Source organism: Jaculus jaculus, chromosome 19 (genome assembly GCF_020740685.1).
Source record: "Jaculus jaculus isolate mJacJac1 chromosome 19, mJacJac1.mat.Y.cur, whole genome shotgun sequence".
NCBI classification, from domain to species: Eukaryota; Metazoa; Chordata; class Mammalia; order Rodentia; family Dipodidae; genus Jaculus; species Jaculus jaculus.
Window position 1 is genome coordinate 19656662 of NC_059120.1, and position 20898 is coordinate 19677559.

General features: G+C 39.5%; 1 protein-coding gene across 8 annotated transcripts in view; it reads right to left on the reverse strand.

Moving 5' to 3' along the window:
- Znf644 (zinc finger protein 644) overlaps positions 1-20898 on the reverse strand; it is a 108631-nt gene that overhangs the window by 70686 nt on the left and 17047 nt on the right. Inside the window, exon 1 of one of the 8 annotated variants that reach the window (XM_045138086.1) lies at positions 2691-2734. The exons of the other annotated variants lie outside the window; for them this stretch is intronic. The gene's annotated coding sequence lies outside the window, so the exon portion shown is untranslated. Of the gene's footprint in view, positions 1-2690; positions 2735-20898 lie in introns of those variants that run through there. 8 annotated transcript variants of the gene reach the window in all.

Here is a 20898-nt window from a genome sequence, read left to right on the forward strand (position 1 = left end):
TGCTACACACTGCCCATGGCCATTTCCAAAACACAAGACCATGTTGCAAACTCAATGACCCTCTCTTTCCTGCATATCTTATACTCCATAGTAACAGGTGGGGTGCCAATTTGTTAATCCAGTGGGGATTAAAGCAGATTTTGAAGAACAGAACACTCCTTCAGCATTCAGGCCCCTTCAAAAAGTCCTTTTCAGTATTGTCCATTGTGGTCCAGAAATGCCAAACCTTTTTAACAGTGGTAGAACGTTGAGTCCTAAGCTTGGTGACTATGCAGGCTTGAGTTTCATGGCCATTTTAATTTCGCCATTTATATAGGAGAGCTATTGTATGTAAAACAGCCCAGAATTGCAAATGTCACATGTGGATGATATGGTAACTTTTAAAAAATGCCTGTATTGCCGGGCATGGTGGTGCATGCCTTTAATCCCAGCACTTGGGAGGCAGAGGTAGGAGGATTGCCATGAGTTCAAGGCCACCCTGAGACTACAGAGTTAATTCCAGGTCAGCCTGGACCAGAGTGAGACCCTACCTCAAAAAACCACAAAAAAAAAAAAAAATGCCTGTATTGTATTTGAAGACTTGTTTGCCATAAATTTAAAATTTAAACCTATGTATTTCAATTTGGTATGTTCAACAATAATTAATGTAAAATCTTTTTTATATAATAGTGTAATCTCAGTTCAAAATTTAAGTGAAAATATAAAACCCAAATGATTTCTATATATAGTAAATTGAACTGTAAAGGTAACTTGTGTGTGATTCTGAATACACAGATAAAATGTTTTTATTCCTCACACACACACAAAAAAAGTCTACATTCTTCTGGTCGTGTCAATGCAGGTCAACTGGCCCATTCTTAATGATTGTAATCTCTCAATTGCAGCCAAATGGGCAGAAGTTTCGCCCAAAGATTTCATTTTTTTCCTGTGCAATATACCTCTGCTCATACCAGTCCATTTCTATGCAATGCAACCCTGCATAAATTCTGAGGACATGGGCATAATTGCAAGCCTCTCACATTCAAAGTGCTTACCCCAGAGCTCTTTCTTGCCCTAATAAGCCAAACCTCACAGTCCACAGTTCTTACTGCATTCAGGTCTTTCAACTCTGACCAGCATAGTCCATCAAACTGTACTTACATTGCAAGGCGTCTCTTAGGCCAAGATTTCAAATTCTTCCACACTATTCTCAAAAATCAGTTCTAAAAGGCCAAAAGCCACATGCTCAGGTGTCTAGTAGCAATGACTCCACTCATTACTAACTCTACTGTTGCAGTCAGGTTCACATTGCTGGCAAGAAACACCCAACTAAGAGCAGCTTGTGGTGAAGAAAAGGTTTATTTTGGCTTACAGACTTGAGAGGAAGCTCTATGATGGCAAGGGAAAATGATGGCATAAGCAGAAAATGGGTATCACCTCCTCATCAACATCATATGGACAACAGTAACAGGAGAGTGTGCCAAACACTGGCAAGGGGAAATAGGCTATAACACCCATAAGCCAGCCCCCAACAATATACACCCATAAGCCCACCCCCAAAATACACTCCCTCCAGGAGGCTTTAATTTCCAATTGCCATCAGCTGGGGAACTTAGCATTCAGAACACCTAAGTTTATGGAAGACACCTGACTCAAACCACCACATTCCGCCCCTGGCCCTCATAAACTGATATCCATACATGATGTAAAATACAATGCATTCAGTCTAACTTTAAAAGTCCCCATAGTTTTTATCAATTCCAATGATGTTGATATATCCCCATAGTCCAAGATCTTTCAACTGACCCATAATACCCCCCAAATCCCCCCCAAAACTATAATGGCACAGAATAAATATTCACACGGCAAAAGATGGCATTGGACATAACAAAGAAATATTCAACCAATACAAGATTTAAAACAACCAGGGCAAACATCAAACTCTGTAACTTCAAATCCAACAACTCTAGCAAGTGACAAATCTCCAAGTCCGACAATTCTAACCAGCAGCAAGTCTGTGGCATTCCTATTCCAAACCTCCAGCTAGGCTATTCACAGTCCTAAGAAACTTCATCCTGGGACAGCAGCTTTCTTTAGCAGCCATCTCATGGTCCCAGCATCTCCACTAGGTCTCTGCTGCAACCCACAGTTCATCCTCATGGCCCCATGGGGTCTCCATGCAGGCATCCAGCAAACCTGCTTCATACTGCCCATGGCCATTTCCAAAACACAAGACCATGTTGCAAACTCAATGACCCTCTTTCCAGCATTTCTTAATATTCCACAATGGCAGGTAGGGTGCCAATTTGTTAATCCAGGGAGGAATAAAGCACACTTTGAAGAACAGGACACTCCTTGAGCACTCAGGTCCTTTCAAAAGACTCTACATTCTTCCTGTTGCCCCAGTGCAGGTCAGCTGGCCCAATTTTAAAGGTTGTAATCTCTCAATTGCAGCTGAACCGGCAGCAGTTTATCCAAATATTTTTCTTTCTGTGCCATATCCCACTGCTCACATCAATTCATTTCTACACAAAGCAACCCTGCACAACTTATCAGGACACGGTCATAACAGCAAACTTTTCACACAAACTGCTAGCCCAGTCCAAGCAAAGCTCTTTCTTACCCTCATAAGCCAAACCTCACAATCCACAGTTCTTACTGCATTCAGGTCTTTCAACTCTGACCAGAATAGTCCATCAAGCTGTACTTACAGCACTGCAAGGCGTCTCTTAGTTTGAGGTTTCAAATCCTTCCACATTCCTCTTGAAAATCAGCTCCAAAAGGCCAAAGCCACACTGTCAGGTGTCTAGCAGCAATCCCACTCCTCGGTACCACTTTACTGTTGCAGTCCAGTTTGCATTGCTGGTAGAAATCACCCAACCTAGAGCATCTTCTGGGAAAAAGAGGTTTATTTTGGCTTGTAGGCTGGAGGGGAAGCTTCATGATGGCCGGGGAAAATGATGACATAAGCAGATGGTGGACATCACCCCCTGGCCAACATAAGGTGGATCATAGCAACAGAAGAGTGTGCCAGACACTGACATGGGGAAACTGGCTATAACGCCCATACCTCCACCCCCAACACTCCTCTTTGGCGTATACCCTGAAGACTCCTCTTCACTACAGAGGTGCTTGCACAGCCATGTTTGTTGCTGCTCTATTCACAATAAATACAAAATGAAATCAGCCTAGATGCCCATTAACTGATGAATGGATAATGAAGATGTGTGGTACATATACACAATGGAATTTTACTCAGGAATAATAAAAATTCATGAAATTTGCAGGAAAATAGAAGGACGGGGGGGATCATACTAGCAAGGTTACACAGGCTAAAAAGTTCACATGCTGCATGCTCACTTGCTCTCTCTTGCACGCGCACGTGCTCTCACGCATGCTCGCTCGCTCTTGCTCTCTCTCTCTCTCTCTCTCTCTCTCATGTGGAGCCTAACAGAATAGTTTGGTTCAGTTATAAGTTGCAGTTGCTGTCAGTAGTATGGGTAAAGGAGCTAGAATAAAGATGAGGCAGGAGAATCAATAAGGGACAAGAGGAGCAAATATATGACGGACGAGTAGGGGCCACAATACGGGCGGCTGAAGTGAATGGGGGTGGGGGTTCTGGGCTGGGATAAGCAAAAGAGGGGTGGAGAACACCAAACTAATGATGACATGAATCAGTGTTATAGAAAACTTCCTCTTGGGTTAGGTAATTAAAAGATATAACTATCTTAACTGGGGTGGGGGGGGGGGCTGGTGTTTGGATAGAAACACCCTGAAGGGGTAAAGAAAGTTTTACTCTAAATCCAAACTAAGGCTATTGCTGGTAAATGTCAGTGCCAAAACTGGGTTACCTATCACAGTGATTTATTGGTCAGGGAAGCCTAAGAAGCCCCCAAAACAATTCAGGATATTGCCAAAGTACTTTAGTTATATACCAAGTCTAAATGGTAAAACCCTATTGTTGAAGACACCACAAGCTGCAGTCATAGGAAATCAAGAGATCATGCTAACTGAGAAGCAGCAGCTCACAGCTGGCTAGTCCTCATAGTGCTGGAAAGTGCCATGCAAGCTACTAGGGGTAACAATCACCAACACAATGAACAAGCCAGGGAACCTGCGAGCTACAAAATCAACAGACAAGATGTACACACCCAGTGCAATAATGGCACATAGGCTATGGGGGCAATTAACTGCTCTCTGATTGAATATGAGGTATGCTCAGTGGGAGGGAATTCATACCTCATACTGAGAAATCAGAAGCCTATGGCTTGTCATATACTCTACAGGGACACTTCCACTGTTCTTTGGCTAAAAGGATAGATTGTATCTATCATAAAATGTTCTAAGCTGGCATTGGGGCACACACCTTTACTCCCAGAACTTGGGAGGAAGAGTTAGGAGGACTGCCATGAGTTCGAGGCCACCCCAAGACTACATAGTTAATTCCAGGTAAGCCTGGGCCAGAGTGAGACCCTTCCTCGAAAAGGCAAAAACAAAACAAAACAAACAAACAAAAAACCCTCTAAATATCTGTTTATTCCCTTTTCTCACTTTTGGCTACAGAATCTGCTTTTTACAAATGGAAGCAAATACTAGGGAGACCCAAGACTCATGAGTACAAACATAAAAGAAAGAAAGCCAACTCCCTAGCACATTTCTATCAAATATCTATCTGCCAGGCCCAAGAAAGATTACAGAGGAAGCAGCCGCTTAAATATGAGTGCTGCTTTCATTATTAACCAGAATATCTCTGCCAGGGAGATGGAGGTGGACACTGAGGTGACTCAAAACTCTCAAAAGAAAATCAAGAGGCTTTTGAGAGCTCAACACTAAAGGAGACTTATAATAAGCCCTCCAAGGATTGGGGAACATTGTGGAAGAGGGATATGAAAATGTGAGAACCACAGGGTGAGAAGGTGTACTCTGAGGCACTACTGGTACAACCATGACGCCACAGTGACTACAGATGCCTCCACTAATGAGGGCCCTCAGTAGAAGTGGATGAGGGAGAGGGAACATAAATGTATAACCCAATGGGAATATGGCCAATATGAAATATGTTCATAGAATTACATTCTTAATTTTAAAAAGTATAACAATTTATGAAAAGGCAGAAAATATCTACAAATCATTTATCTTACAGGAGTTAATATCTAAAACATTAGGGACTTACATACTTAACAAAAAATAAATGAGCTATTTTTAAAAATGGACAACACATATGAATGGACAAATAAGTATATGAAAGTATATAAAAAGGTGTTCAACATCACCTATCACTAGAAAACTACAAGCATGATATTTGGCAATTATTCTTTCATAAATTAAAAATTCATGGCACACAAAGTAATACATTTTAAAAAATCAAATCTCAAATTAACCAAGTTAAATGCTAATAAATTACCACAAAAAATAATACATTCACATAGCCAAAAGAATGAAGGTACAAATGAATTAGGAATCAGGGATTGGTATTTTAAATAATCTATCCACAGTTGGTAATTCAATGCATAAGCAATGTGCTAACAAAAATCTCATGAAATGCTTCACAAAACAAACAGCAAAAAGTCATCTGGACTTTTAGATTATTTACATGTGTGTATATATGTATTTACATATCACAGATTTCTATACTCAAGAAAAATCTCTACTAATGTATGAGACTAGAAATAAACACACACTGAAAACATATTTTTACAGACTGAATCAAAACACATGGCTGCAAAAATAACACGTACCCTACATCACACTATTATTCATCCATTTGTCAATGAAGCCTTAGCCCTGGGATGGACCTTATAATGAACACCACCAGCAGAATGTCACAGAAATGTTTATATGTCTGCTTTCTAAATCCTACCATGGGCCATCAGAACAAACTAATCTGATGGAGGATGGGAGAAGATCGCAGATATCTCAACCCATCCTAGACCACTTACAGCCAACCAACTCTTAACCACAAGCAAAAGGCCAGACAGGCACATAAGAACCAGCTTCCTGACCTGCTGCTCAACGCAGATTGAAACAAGCCTAGCCAAGGTCAGAAAGACTGTCTGGCTGACTCATAGACCTGTTCTAATGACGTCTTAGTTGTTTCAGTTGTCACACATTACTAACTAACTAAAGAAACAATATTGTCTAACTAAATAATACCGTAATTCATTGCCTTTTCCTGAATTAACTTTAAAATAAAAGTTGTTTTAGCTTTTATTTTTAAAGACAAATACAAAAAATCCCTATTATTCTTTAGCAGCAATTACAGAAGATTGTTATAAGATCTTCAAATATGAAGATATGTAAATTGAATAAAATAATTTTTGCAAGCAATATCATCAGATGATTATACTTTTTTAAAAGTTTTATTTTTCTGAGAGAGAGGGAGAGAATGGGGCAGAGAGAAAAAGAATGACAATGTGCACGCCGGGGCCTCCAGCCACTGCAAACAAACTTCAGACACATGTGCCACCCTGTATATCTGACTTACATGGACCCTAGGGAATCGAACTGGGTCCTTAGGTTTGCAGGTAAACACCTTAACCAATTAGACTTTATAACATTTTATAAAAAGCCTTACAGAACCAATTGTAAAACCTTTAAGATACCCCAAAATCCATGTAAACTGTTTAGCAATCTTGTATCTTGCCAATCATAGCCTGTTTTTGTTAACAGTAAGCTGATTTTCCTGCAGTGAAATGTTCTGGGCACCAGTCCTAGGCCCCTGGATATAGGAACAAATGAAGACTAGGCTGGTCGAGTTCTCTGCCCTCTTTGCCACAGTTTTGTAAGTTGAACTATAGACCAAACAAGAAGACTTGGAATCCTACACAGGAACTTTGCAAAAACTACTGTAAAAGGGTTATTACTTTCTTCAGCCAAAACAAATATGATTAACAATGTAGGTCAGAGTAGCCAATGACCACTCTGAAATAGATAATCTTTCTCAACCCTCTGAGACCTACTAAAGATGCTAAAAAAAAAAAAGTTTACCATCAATTTGAAGGCAACAGAAAGCTAATAAAACAATTAAGACTGACAAAGCCAAGCTCCCAAATACAGACGTGATTCTAGCATAAGAATGCTTTTACATTGGAGTATTCTGTTACCAACACAGATAAATGTACACAACTGTATTATATGCAGGGCTAGCTAGGCATGTGCTCAGGAAAAATCTGAGAAGGCAAAAAGGGCTCAGCTTCCACCTACCACAGGGTAAGCATGAGCAGGAAGTGGAAGTGAAGAGTAAGGATTTTTAAACTTTCTGGATGAATGTAGAAGGTAAATGTAAACACCTGCTCCCAGGCATTTCAGAAAATCACTGTCCAATCATTACCTGACCAGTAAATTAATGAGACAGAAACTTGTCAGTGGCTCTATATGGCTGAAAAGAAAATAATTTTATAAAATTAATGCATTAAAAAAAAAACTGGCTTCCAGTTAAGATGGCAGCATAGGAACCAGAACAAAGCATCCTAGGTGAGAGAAAGAAAAAACAACAACAGCAAAACACACTCTTCTGCTAAAAAGTGAAGGTGCGTAAGTAATTACCAACCACAGCAAAGGAGGAGGAGAGATCCAGAGGCCTAGAGACCAGGGACATAGATAGCTAAGACGCTCCAGCAGTAGCACAAGCATCTGGGGAAAGGCGTCACCTACACAGCACCTGGCACAGTCAATCAGAGCAGCGACGCACCGACCCCGCCATGCTACCTGAGTGCACAGCACAGCAAAGAGGGACCCAAGCGGGCGTGCAGCGTAACTGAGACCGAAGCCATCCCAAAAGGGAACCGGGAGTACACGAAGTCAGTACCTGCCCCAAAAGCCTGGTATATATAGGCTTACGCCGAACTGCTAATTACACCATTCCTTGGGCAGGGTCTCACTCGATCACAAGATGACCTTGGAATCCTCTACAGACCAGAAATCTAGGCCTCCCAGTTGATAGGATTAAGGGTATGGGGCAACACACATCTTAAGGACTATGACTTTGTTAGAGGATCTGTTTTTAATAATACCTACTCTTGCATAAATACTCTATGCTGGTTTTCAGCATATATCGTTTAGTTAAATTTTAGAATATGCCTGTATTTTGTTCCGCCCAGCTTACTAGAATACTCTCATAGCCAGCAAACTCAACACCTAGGGTCACTTTTGTGGTTACTCTTGAGAGTCTTAAGAGCCACACCTAGCACCGTAAATTCCTACCCTGAAGATATACAATGTCAGGTTGATTGATACATCTAATCATACTGAAGATAATTAGAAATTAAACCAAGTTTAAACCAAGATGCAAAAATCTCTACATTGTAATACAAGAAACACACACAAAAAAAAATCAAGAAAGTATAAATCCACCAAAAATTATAAAACCATCAGAAATGACCTCCAGTTTGAGTAAGTTAGTGGTACTTCCTGAGAAATCAAAGAGGAATTCAAAGGAGTCAAAGAGGACACAGGAAACAAATTTAATAAAATAAGGAGGTCAATACAAGACATGAATAAGGAAATAAAAATAATAGAGAAAGAAAAACCAGTGCCAGGCATGGTGGCACACACCTTTAATCCCAGCACTTGGGCGGGACAGGTGGGAGGGTCACTGTGAGTTCAAGGCAACCCTGAGACTACACAGGGAATGGCAGGTCCTCCTTGACTGCAGTGAAACCCTACCTTGAAAAACCAAAAAAAAGAAAGGAAGGAAGGAAGGAAGGAGGGAGGGAGGGAGAGAGGGAGGGAGGGAGGAAGGAAGGAAGGGGAAGAAAAAGAAAAAGGAAAAGGAAAAAAGAAAAACCAGTCAGAAATATTAGCAATGAAAAACACAATCAGTCAAATAAAAAACTCTATAGAAAATCCCACCAGTAGAATTGATAAAGGAGAGGACAGAATATCTAAAATTAGAAGACCAGGTGGCAGAGCTAATACAGTCCAACAAAGAGAAAGACAAACTAATAGGTAAGGATGAATGGGAATTTCAAGATATTTGAGACACTATAAAATGATCAAATGTAAGAATTCAGGGTACTAAGAAGTAGAATTTCACTAGAAAGGAACAGTAGGCATTTTCAATAAAACCATAGAACAGAACACCACCCCCCCCAAGTTGGGAAAGAGATGACAAAGCAGATACAGGAAGCCTTTAGAACACCAGACAGACAAAACCTGGAAAGAACCTCTCCTCGCCATATTATAATTAAACTACAAACATATAAACCAAAGAAAATATATTGAAAGCAATTAGAGAGAAAAATCAAGTTACATACAAGCCCATCAGGATCACGGCAGATTACTCAACACAAACTTTAAAAGCCAGAAGGGCTTGGAGATAACAACTATCAACCAAGGTTACTTTATCCTGCAAAGCTATCCATTCAAACAGATGGAGAAATAAGGTCATTCCACAACAAAAGCAGGCTAAACAAATATTTGAAGACAAAACCAGCTCTACAGAAAATACTTGAAAGAATACTCCACGCTGAAGAGAAAGAAAAGCACACATATAAGGAACCTGGAAAAAAATAAAAAACAACTAGACTCAAATACTACTTCATATAAGAAAGCAAAGGTAAAACTGGAAAAACAAGAAAAATGGCAAAAATAAATACACACCTTTCATTAATAACTCTTTTTTGTTTCATTAATAACTCTTAATTAATGGTCTCAATCCCCAAACCAAAAGACACAGGTTTGCAGACTGGGTTAAAAAGCAGGATCCTGGGCTGGAGAAATGGCTCAGCAGTTAAGGCGCTTGTCTGCAAAGCCAAAGGACCACAGTTTGATTGCCCAGGACCCACATAACCCAGATGCACAAAGTGGCACGTGCATCTGGAGTTCATCTGTAACAGCAGGAGGCCCATTCTGTCTGTCTGTCTCTCAAATAAATAATTTAAAAATCAGGAACCTACAAATTGTTGCCTCCAAGAAACTCACCTTACTACAAAGGATGAACACTATGTTAAGGTGAAAGGTTGGAAAATGGTGTTTTAAGCAAAAGGGCCTAAAAACAAGCAAGGGTCGCTATCCTAATATATGACAGGATACACTTCAGACCAACATTAGTTAGGAAAGATAAGGAAGATTACTTTATATTAATTAAAGGAACACTCCAACAGGAGGACATTACAACCCTAAACATATATGCACCTAACATGCGGGTTTCCAATTTCATCAAACAAATGCTATTAGAAACAAGGTCACAGGTAACACCAAACACAATTGTAGTGCGTAACTTCAACACCCCACTCTCATCAATTGACAGGTAATCCTGGCAAAAAATAAACAGAGATGCATCTGGGTTAAATGAGGTCATAGAACAAATGAACCTAACAGATATATACAGGACATTTCATCGAAATGCTGCAGAATACACATTCTTGTCAGCAGCACATGGAACGTTCTCTAAAACAGACCATATATTAGGACACGAAGCAAATCTTAACAAATACAGGAAAAATGAATGAATTCCTTGCACTGTATCTGATTATAAGGGGATCAAACTACAAATTAATAGCAAGAAAAACTATAGAGCATAAACAAAATCATGGAAACTAAACAATTTACAACTAAATGATAAATGGGTCAATTAAAAAAAAAATCAAGGACGAGCTGGGCATAGTGGCTCATGTTTTCAATCCCAGCACTCAGGAGGCAGAGGTAGGAGGATCGCCATGAGTTCGAGGGTACCCTGAGAATGCAAAGTGAATTCCAGGTCAGCTTGGGCTACAGCGAGACCCTACCTAAAAAAAAAAAAAAAAAAAAAAAAAAAATCAAGGAGGAAGTCAAAATATTCTTAGAATCAAATGATAATGAAAGCACAGTATACCAAAACCTTTTGAACACATGAAGACAGTCCTAACAGGGAAATTTATACCTTTAAGTGCCTATATTAAGAAATTAGAGGGCTGGAGAGATGGCTTAGCGGTTAAGCACTTGCCTGTGAAGCCTAAGGACCCCGGTTCGAGGCTCGGTTCCCCAGGTCCCACGTTAGCCAGATGCACAAGGGGGCGCACGCATCTGGAGTTCTTTTGCAGAGGCTGGAAGCCCTGGCGCGCCCATTCTCTCTCTCCCTCTGTCTGTCTTTCTCTCTGTGTCGCTCTCAAATAAATAAATAAATAAAAATTTTAAAAAAAAAAAGGTGGAACAGAGGTTCCAGCTTTAAAAAAAAAAAGAAATTAGAAAAGACTCAAGTAAACAACTTAATGCTTCGCCTTAAGGCCCTGGAAAAAGAAGAACAAGGCAAACCGAAAATTAGTAGACGGGAAGAAATAATAAAAATTAGGGCAGAAATTAATAAATAGAAACCAAAAAAAATCCAAAGAATCAATGAAACAAAGAGTTACTTCTTTGAAAGGATAAACAAGACTGATAAACCCTTAGCAAATCGACCAAAAGAAAGAGAGAAGAGACACAAATGAATAAAATTAGAGATGAAAAAGGCACCAACACAACAGATACCAGAGAAATTTTAAAGATTATAGGGACATACTATAAAAACATAAACTCCACTAAGTTTGAAAATCTGAAAGAAACAGATGATTTCCTTGATTTGTATGACCTACCAAATTAAATCAAGATGAGATTAACCTCTTAAATAGACCTATAACTAGTATGGTGATCCAAACAGTTATAAAAAAATCTCCAAACTAAAAAGTAGTCCAGGCACCAGATTCACTGGTGAATTTTACCAGACCTTCATAGAAGAAATAAAACCAATGCTTCTCAAACTTTTCCATAAAACAGAAAAGGAAAGAATCCTAACAAACTCATATGAAGCCAGTATCACCCCGATACCAAAACCAGACAAAGATAGAACAAAAAGGAAATTACAGACCAATCTCCCTCATGAACATTTATGCAAAAATTCTCAACAAAATATTAGCAAACAGAATACAAGAATATGTCAGAAAGATCATTCACCCTGACGAAGTAGACTTTATCCCAGAGATATAGGGATGGTTCAACACATGCAATTCATTATATGTAATACATTATATAAATGGACTGAAGGACAAAAATCACATATCATCTCATTAGATGCAGAAAACAAATTTGACAAAATCAAACACCCCTTCATGATGAAAGTCCTAGAGAAACTGGGAATAGAAGGAACATATCGCAACATAATAAAAGCTATTTACGACAAGCCTACAACCAACATAATACTAAACAAAGAAAAATTTGAATCTTTTCTACTAAAATCAGGAACAAGACAAGGGTATCCACTGTCCCCACTTTTATTTAATATCGTATTGGAAGTCTTAGCCATAGCAATAAAGAGAGAGACACAAAAAAAGGGGATACAAATTGGAAAAAATCAAGTTATCATTTGCAGATGAAATGATTCTCTACATAAAGGATCCTAAAGAATCTACCAATAAACTGTTAGAGCTAAGAAACACTTATAGCCATGTAGCAGGATACAAAATAAACACACAGAAATCAGTACCCTTTCTATATGGTAAGAACAAATACACAAAGGATAAAACCAGAGAATCACTCCCATTCACAATTTATATCAAAATAAAAATAAAATACCTTGGAATAAACCTAACCAAGGAAATGAAGGATCTTTACAATGAAAACTTTAAAACATTCAAGCAAGAAATTGCAGGAATATCTAGGAAATGTAAAGACATCTCTTGTTCTTGGATTGGAAGAATCAATATTGTGAAAATGGTAATCTTACCAAAAGCAATCTATACATTTAATGCCATCAGGGAAATGCAGATTAAAACTACATTGAGATTCCATCTCATTCCTATCAGAATGGCTACCATCATGAAAACAAATGACCATAAATGCTGGTAACGATGCAGAAAATGAGGAAACCTTCTACACTGTTGGTGGGAATGCAATACAGTCAAGCCATTGTGGAGGTTCTTGAGACAGCTAAAAACAGATTTACCATGACCCAGCTGTAGCACTCCTAGGCATATATCCTAAGGACTTGTCTTATTACCTTAGAGATACTTGCTCAACCATGGGTTTTTTTTTTTGTTTTTTTGTTTTTTTTTTTTTTTTTTTTGCCACTCTACTCACAATAGCTAGGAAATGGAACCAGCCTAAATGTCCCTCAATTGGTGAGTAAATAATGTAGATGTGGCACATGTATACAATGGAATTCTACTCAGAGGTAAAGAAAAAATGAATTTATGAAAGTTGCAGTAAAAGGATGGATCTGGAATGGATTGCACTTAGTGAGATAACCCAGGCACAGAAGGCCAAATGTCACATGCTCTTTCTCATATGTGGATTCTAGCTACAAATGATTGGACTTCTATTCCATGTGAGTAGGAATAAAACTCAGTAGCAGAGGCTAGAAAGGGGATATAAATGGAAAAGAAAGGGAGGGAGGGAGGGGGGACTTAATAGGATGGTATTGTACATATATAAGTAGAAGAACAGATTAATGGGGGTGAAGGAGCCTAAGTGAGGTCAGGGGAAGAGATTGAGTAAAGGAGAGGTGGAAGGAGGAATCAAAATCTGAGAGAAAATAAATGGTCATATGGAAACCTAATTGTTTGGACAATGGAACATTCAGAAGCCATAGATTGTTACTAGATAATTTTCAGTGCCAAGGATGGGATACCTTTCAGTGAGCTGTTGGCCAGGGAGGTCCGATACCCCTAAAACATTACACACCATTGCCGAGGCCCTTGGTTTCCCACCAGGAACAGATACACATACATGGGGTGCAAGGTAAATCAGAAATCCTGCTGGAGCTGAGCTGAAAACCTCCTCCATGTAGACCAGCTGACAGAAAGCTGGAAAAGGCTATGCTGCATACAGTTCACTGGGAGAGAGAAAAAACACCAGTGGAGATACAGTGGACACTGTAAGCCTTCAATTTGGCCAGTCAGGACAAACGAGCCAAAAGGTACAATAGTGGCATGCCAGTTATGGAGGAAACCAACAGCCCTCTAATTGGACTGGAGGCCCACTCCATAGGAGGGAATACATCCCTAATAGTGAAAACTTACAACAGGGGTAGTCATGAACCCTAGGGGTGTAACATCTGCTGTTGTCTTGCTAAATGTATATATTATGCTCACCAAACTACCCAGTAAGCACTTCTCTTAATTAATAATCATGTATTAATGCTACATCACTTTTGGTTAGAGAAGCTTCTCTTTTCAGATGGCAGTGACCTTAGGATGACTCAGAAGGCACTATGGTGCTGAAAAGTGACAGAGGAGTGCTCAGCACTGAAATGTCTCTATCACACCTTCCAAGGCTCAGGGTCCATTCCAGAAGAGGTGGCAGAAAGAATGTTTAACAGCCAAAGGAAGGGTAGGACTCCTTACAACATGCTCCTCCAGACACAAAATGGTCTGGGTATCCATGACCTCACAGTGCCTGACACTACCTACACAAGACCATCATAATAGAAGATGATGACATCAAAATAAAAGAGACACTGATCAAGAAGGGGAAGGGGTATGACAGAGAATGGCGCTTCAAAGGGGAAAGTGGGGGGGAGGAAGGAAATTACCATGGGTTATTGTCTACAATTATGAAAGCTGTCAATTAAAAAAAAGAAAAAATAACACAACTAATGTGGAGACAAAGGAGGATGGTTATCAAGGTTGCCACATTATTTACAACATATATATTTCAGTCAAAAAAATCACTTTATCAAAGGAGAAAGTGGGGGGGAATTAACATGGGATTTTTTATAATCATGGAAAATACTAATAAAAATTTTAAAAAATCACTTTAAAAAATAAGGGCTGGAGTAATGGCTAAATGGTTAAGGAGCTTGCCTGCAAAGTCAAAGGATCCAGGTTTGATTCCCCAATACCCACATAAGCAGATGCACAAGGTAGTACATGTGTCTAAAATTTGTTTGCAGTGGCTGGAGACCCTTGCTTGCCCATTCTCGCACACTCTTTCTCTATGTGCCTCTCTTTTTGTCTCTCAAATAGGTAACAATAAAATATTTTGAAATAATAAGAAGCCAGGCACAGTGCTCATGCCTATAATCCCAGCATCTGGGAGGATAAAGTAAGAGGACTGCTAAAAGTATGAAAGTCGGCCTGGACTACACAGTGAGTTTCAGGTCAGCCTGAGACACAGTGAGAAACAAGCAAAAAAATAATAATGCATGAAACATGCAAGAGAGGGGGGAAACAGGTCAACACAGAAAATGTCTGGACACCAAAGAGCTGCCATTAACTAGACATGTTTTAAAAATCAGTGTGCAAACATATATTCAAAAACTGAAAGGCCAACAATCGGGAGGCAGGAATAGGAGGATCACCATGAGTTCAAGGCCACCCTGAAAGTATGAAGTGAAGTCCAGGTCAGCCTAGGCTAGAGACCCAACCTCAAAAAAACAAAAAAGTGCCAGGCATGGTGGCTTATGTCTGTAATCCCAGCACTCAGGAAACCAAGGTAGGAGTAATACTGTGAGTTCCAGGCTAGCCTGAGACTACGTAGTAAATTTCAGGTCATACTTGGTCCACTATAGCAAGACCCTACCTCAAAAACCCAGATGACTCACAGAGAATATCAGTAAGAGAGAAATTATGAAAAGGGCACAAAGAGAAATTCTAGAACTGACTTTTTAAGAGCCACAGGGTGGGTAGGAATACCAATGCAGGTCCCTTCTTCCCCTATAAAGATTGATTGAGGCCTTCATGAAGTAACTCCACTGAGGAGGGGCCCAAGGAAAAAGGGAGCAGGGGCAAAAGAGAGTATAACCCTTTATAAAATAAAATTTTGAAAAATTATGCTTGGGAGGCAGAGGTAGGAGGATCACTGTGAGTTTGAGGCCAGCCTGAGACTACATGGTAAATTTCAGGTCAGCCTGGGCTAGACCAAGACTCTAACTTGAAACCCTCCCCCAAAGAAAATAACTTATGACTACAAGACAATTGCTTCATCAAAGCTATGCCCAGCAGTTAAGGAGCTTGCCCAGAAATCCCAAGAACCTTCATTCAATTCCCCAGCACCCATATAAGACAGATGCACAAGGTACAGTCTGGAGTTTGTTGGCAGTAGCTAGAGGCCCTGGTATGCCCATTCTCCCTCTCAAATAAATAAAATATTTAAAAAAAATTTGTTTTGAAAATTTTTTTTAGATGTATAATTCAGGGCTGGAAAAAAAAAAAAACATGCCCATTATAAATATATAGACCAAAGGCCTCTAATGTAATCAGCATTTTAAGTATAATGCAATGGAAAGGGCAAAGCTAATTCAAGAGTAGTAATAAAAACTTCAATACCGCTTTCAATAACGGATCACGACAAATGATCAACAAGGAGATAGAAGACGTGAACACATATACTAGATAACACCCACAAATAACAGAGTGCATATTCTTCTCAAATGAATAAAGAGTATAACCCCCTCCAGTGTACACCACATGTTAGGCAATAAAACAAGAACTGGAAAGGAATGAAAGCAAACCAAGCACATTTTCTCACCACAATGGAACGAAGTCAGAAATCAGCAGCAGAAGGAAAATTATAAAATTAATAAATGTAGAAATCAAGCAGATAATTCCTAAATAATCAATAAACCAAAGAAAGTATCACATGGGCCATTAGAAAGTATGTCCAGGGCCAGGTGTGGTAGTGTACACCTTTAAGGCAGAGGTAGGAGGATCTCCATGAGTTCAAGGCCACCCTGAGACTACATAGTTAATTCCAAATCAGCCTGGACCAGAGGGAGACCCTACCTCGAAAAACCAAAACTAAAAAAAGAAAATATGTTCAGGAGCTAGAGAGGTAACTCAGCAATTAAGATGCTTGCTCATAAAGCCTAACAATTTGATTTTGATTCCCCAGTATCCATGTAAGCCAGATGCACAAGTGGCACATATGTCTGGAGTTTGTCTGCAGTGGCTTGGTGCACCCATTTGCTCGCTCTGCCTGGCGTGGTGGCACACACCTTTAATCCCAACATTTGGGAAGCTGAGGTAGAAAGGATCACTGTGAGTTTGAGGACAGCTTGAAACTCCATAGTAGCTCCAGGTCAGCCTGGGTTAGAATGAGACCCTAGCTCATAAAAACAACCACCACCAAAAAAAAAGAAAATATGTTCAATAAATGGAAACAAAACCACAACATACCAAAGTCCATACAGCAAATGCAGTTAGTTTAGTCTTAGGGGAAACTTACAGCTTATTCAGTCTAACCTTCCACATTAAGAAATCAGAAAAAGGTAACTATCACCCAAAGGAGACAAAGAAATACAGATTACAACAGAAATACATGAAAAGGAGACTAGAGAAACAAAAGACAATCAATGAAACCAAAGGCTGGTTCTTTGAAAAGATCAATGAAATTGACAAAGTTTCTAAGGTAGTACAGTGGCATACACCTGAAATCCCAATACTCTAGATAGAAGGAGGAGGAGCAAAAGGTCAAGGTCATCCTCATCTACACAGTGAGTTCAACACCAGCAAGGACTACGTGAAACTGTCTCAAAAAAAAAAAAAAAATTAAACCTTCAGATATACTTTTTAAAAAGGCATATATAACTATGATCAGGAATAAGAAAAGGGTCATTACCATCAACTTTATAATAAAAAGGATTACACACAAATACTACGAGCAACAATGAGAAAACGGGCTGCAGAGATGGCTTCACGGTTCCAGCACTTGCCTGCAGAGCCAAAGGACCCAGGTTTGATTCCCCAGAACCCACGTAAACCAGATGCACAAGGGGGCACATCCATCTGGAGTTCATTTACAGTGGCTGGAGGCCCTGGTGCACCCATTCTCTCTTTCTCTGCCTATTTCTATATCTCTCTCTCAAAATAAATAAATAAATAAAAAGAAAATAATGCCATCAAATCATGATCCCATCAATGGGTTAATCCAATCACATCCCAAAAGCCCATCCAAGACTTAAAACACGAGGGGACATTTCAGACTCAAACCTTAACAAAGTACAAGAAAACAAGTAAAAGGACTTAGAGATAAGACAGACATTCAGGAAAGAGTAACACTACAGGAGCCAAGTTAGTATTGGTAACAGCTTATTACTCTAACAAATAGCCCCAGGCAGGTGTTATCTGTTTTTGTCTTATTACTCTGCTTTCTAATAGTATGAAACAGACTAAACTCTACTAGTACACAGGGTTTAACAGTTTAGTAAGTAGCTCTGTGGTAACTGCTATTCAGTATCATTTTACCACATTAGAGCAAAACAACCATGACATATACAACTTCAGTCGTATAAAATTCTCATGACAATCTAATAAATAACTTTTTTACAATCAATGTCTGACATGCCTTATTAATACAAACTCCAGATATATGCGCCACTTTGTGCATCTGGCTTTATGTGGGTAATGGGCAATCAAGTCTGAGTCATTAGGTTTTGCAGGCAAGTGTCTTTACTGCTGAACCATCTCTTCAGCCTCACTTAACTTTTTTTTTTTGGGGGGGGGTTTCAGGTAAGGTTTCACTCTAGTCCAGGCTGACCTAGAATTCACTATGTAGTCTCCATGTGGCCTCAAACTCATGGTAATCCTCCTACCTCTGCCTCTCGAATGCTGGGATTAAAGGCTATGCCCAGCTTTCATTTTGCATTTTTATTAATGAATCAATTCCTCTTTTTTCATTCACTTGTTTTGGCTTATAAATATAGGTTAAAAAGGCTGGATGTGTGTGTTAGTTATAAGTAATGCAAAATACCTACCTACAAACACAGCAAGAATTCTTAATCCAGTCTTTAATGAGAAAAAGAATGACAGAAATTAGTTCTGGGGCTGGAGAGATGGCTTAGCAGTTAAGGCACTTGCCTGCAAAGCCTAAGAGCCCAGGTTCAACTCCCCAGTACCTTCATAAAGCCAAATACAATAGGTGGTACATACATCTGGAGCTTGTTTGCAGTAGCTAGAGGCCTTGGATGCGCCCAGTCTCTCTCTCTCTCTCTCTCAAATAAATTAAAATATTTTTATAAAATAAATCAATTCTCGTTAAATTAAAACATTACTGCAAAGTCTCAGACTGAAAGGAAAATTTCTGAATCAGACTCGGAAACAAGAAGAACTAGGAGATGGCTAGCGAACAATTCACCACTGCCTGCTACTCAGGCAGCAGCAGCAATGGGTACTGCTCCCCACAGCACTGCTGGAGTTACAGCTGATCTGAATATCCCCACACCCTCCTCATCCCAACAAGGGCTTCATACAAAGACGGGTATTCTAAACGATCAGCTTACTTTCCTAGTCCCAGCCTTTTCGAATTACTCTATCTCCTCTTGCTTGTAGTCATTTGTCATTTCTCTTCAGCTCACAATTACCCAAAGCAGAGGAAGCAAGGGTAGAACCTCAGCACCCACACAAAGGTGTCAGGAAAACCTTCCGAGGCCCACACCACTGGCTCAGCAGGATGAACAGAGACAATAGATTTCTTCTGTTTCTCTTTCTCACCCTAACAATCTGCACGCAAGCTCCCAATTTTACACAGGAAGAGATCTCTTGTTCCTAGTGGTAGCAGGGGCAACCTACTCTTTTTTGCTTTAACTGATTTCCTTCTGTAGACAACCTGGATGGCTACACATATAAACACCTATTTTACCATGTTCCCACAAGCTATTAAAATCTTCAGTATCGTTACATCAACAGAATGGATAAAATGTACATTTGCAACATTAAACTAACATACTATCTTAAAACACGAAGACTTGGGGCTGGAGAAACGGGAAGTAGGTAATAAGGCACATGCCTGTGAAGCCGAAGGACCCAGGTTCAATTGCCCAGTATTCACGTAAAGCCAGATGCACAAGGTGGTACATGTGCGTGGAGTTCGTTTTCAGTAGCTGGGGGTCCTGGCACAACCCCCACCCCCTCACTCTCTAATAAATAAGATATTTTAAAAAACTAAGACTCCATTAACTGCCCTTTCTCTTAATGGTTAAAAAAGCAGAAAAGATTTAAACTATATTAATGCTGTAATTTTCACATTTTCCTGACTCTATTTCAAAAGAACTCTTTATTTTTATATTATATATTTCAAATGTACATTAACATTTGAACAGTGAACAATGATTTAAACAGCAAATGAGCAAAAAATTAAGCTCAAAAACTCTAGTAAAGACAAGTATCTTTTATTTTAGTACCCCAAAAATAGTACTGAGGGGATAGGGAGATCGCTCAGCAGTTAAAGGTATTTGCTTGCAAAGCATGTCATCCTGGGTTCAATTCCCCAGCACCCACATAAGTCCACAAACAAAAAGTGGCATAAACATCCAATAAAAGACACACACATGCAAATAAAGAAATAAATTTTTTAAAGTACTATGGCTTTTTTGGTGTGGCTTTTTTTGTTTGTTTTGTTTTGTTTTGTTTGTTTTTCCAGGTAGTCTTCAGGCTGACCTGGAATTCACTATGTAGTCTCAGGGTAACCTCATACTCACAGTGATCCTCCTACCTTTGCCTCCTGAGTGCTGGGATTAAAGGCGTGAGCCACCATGCCCGGCTTAGATTTTATTAAAGGGAGAGAGGGGGCAGACGGGGAGAAAGAATGGGTGCACCAGGACCTCCTGCCACTGAAAACAAATTCAGATGCATGCACCACTTTTTGTACCTGGCTTTACGTGGGTACTGGGGAATCAAACCCAAGCTGTTAGGCTTTGTAAACAAGTGCCTTTAACTGTTGAGTCATCTCCAGCCACACACACACACACACACACACACACACACACACACACACACACACATATACATACATAAATTTGCAAGCCCCACATTAGGGATCTGTAGAATCACAGCGGAGTTTAACAATGCACACACATGCAAATATTTTTTTTTATTTTAAAATATTTTGAGAGAGAGAGAGAGTGAGTATGGGTGCAACAGGGCCTTCCACCACTACAAATGAACTCTAGACCATATACGTGTGTGTGTGTGTGTGTGTATTTTTGAGGCAAACCCAAAAGACTGGCTTTTTTTTTTTTTTTTTTTGGTTAAT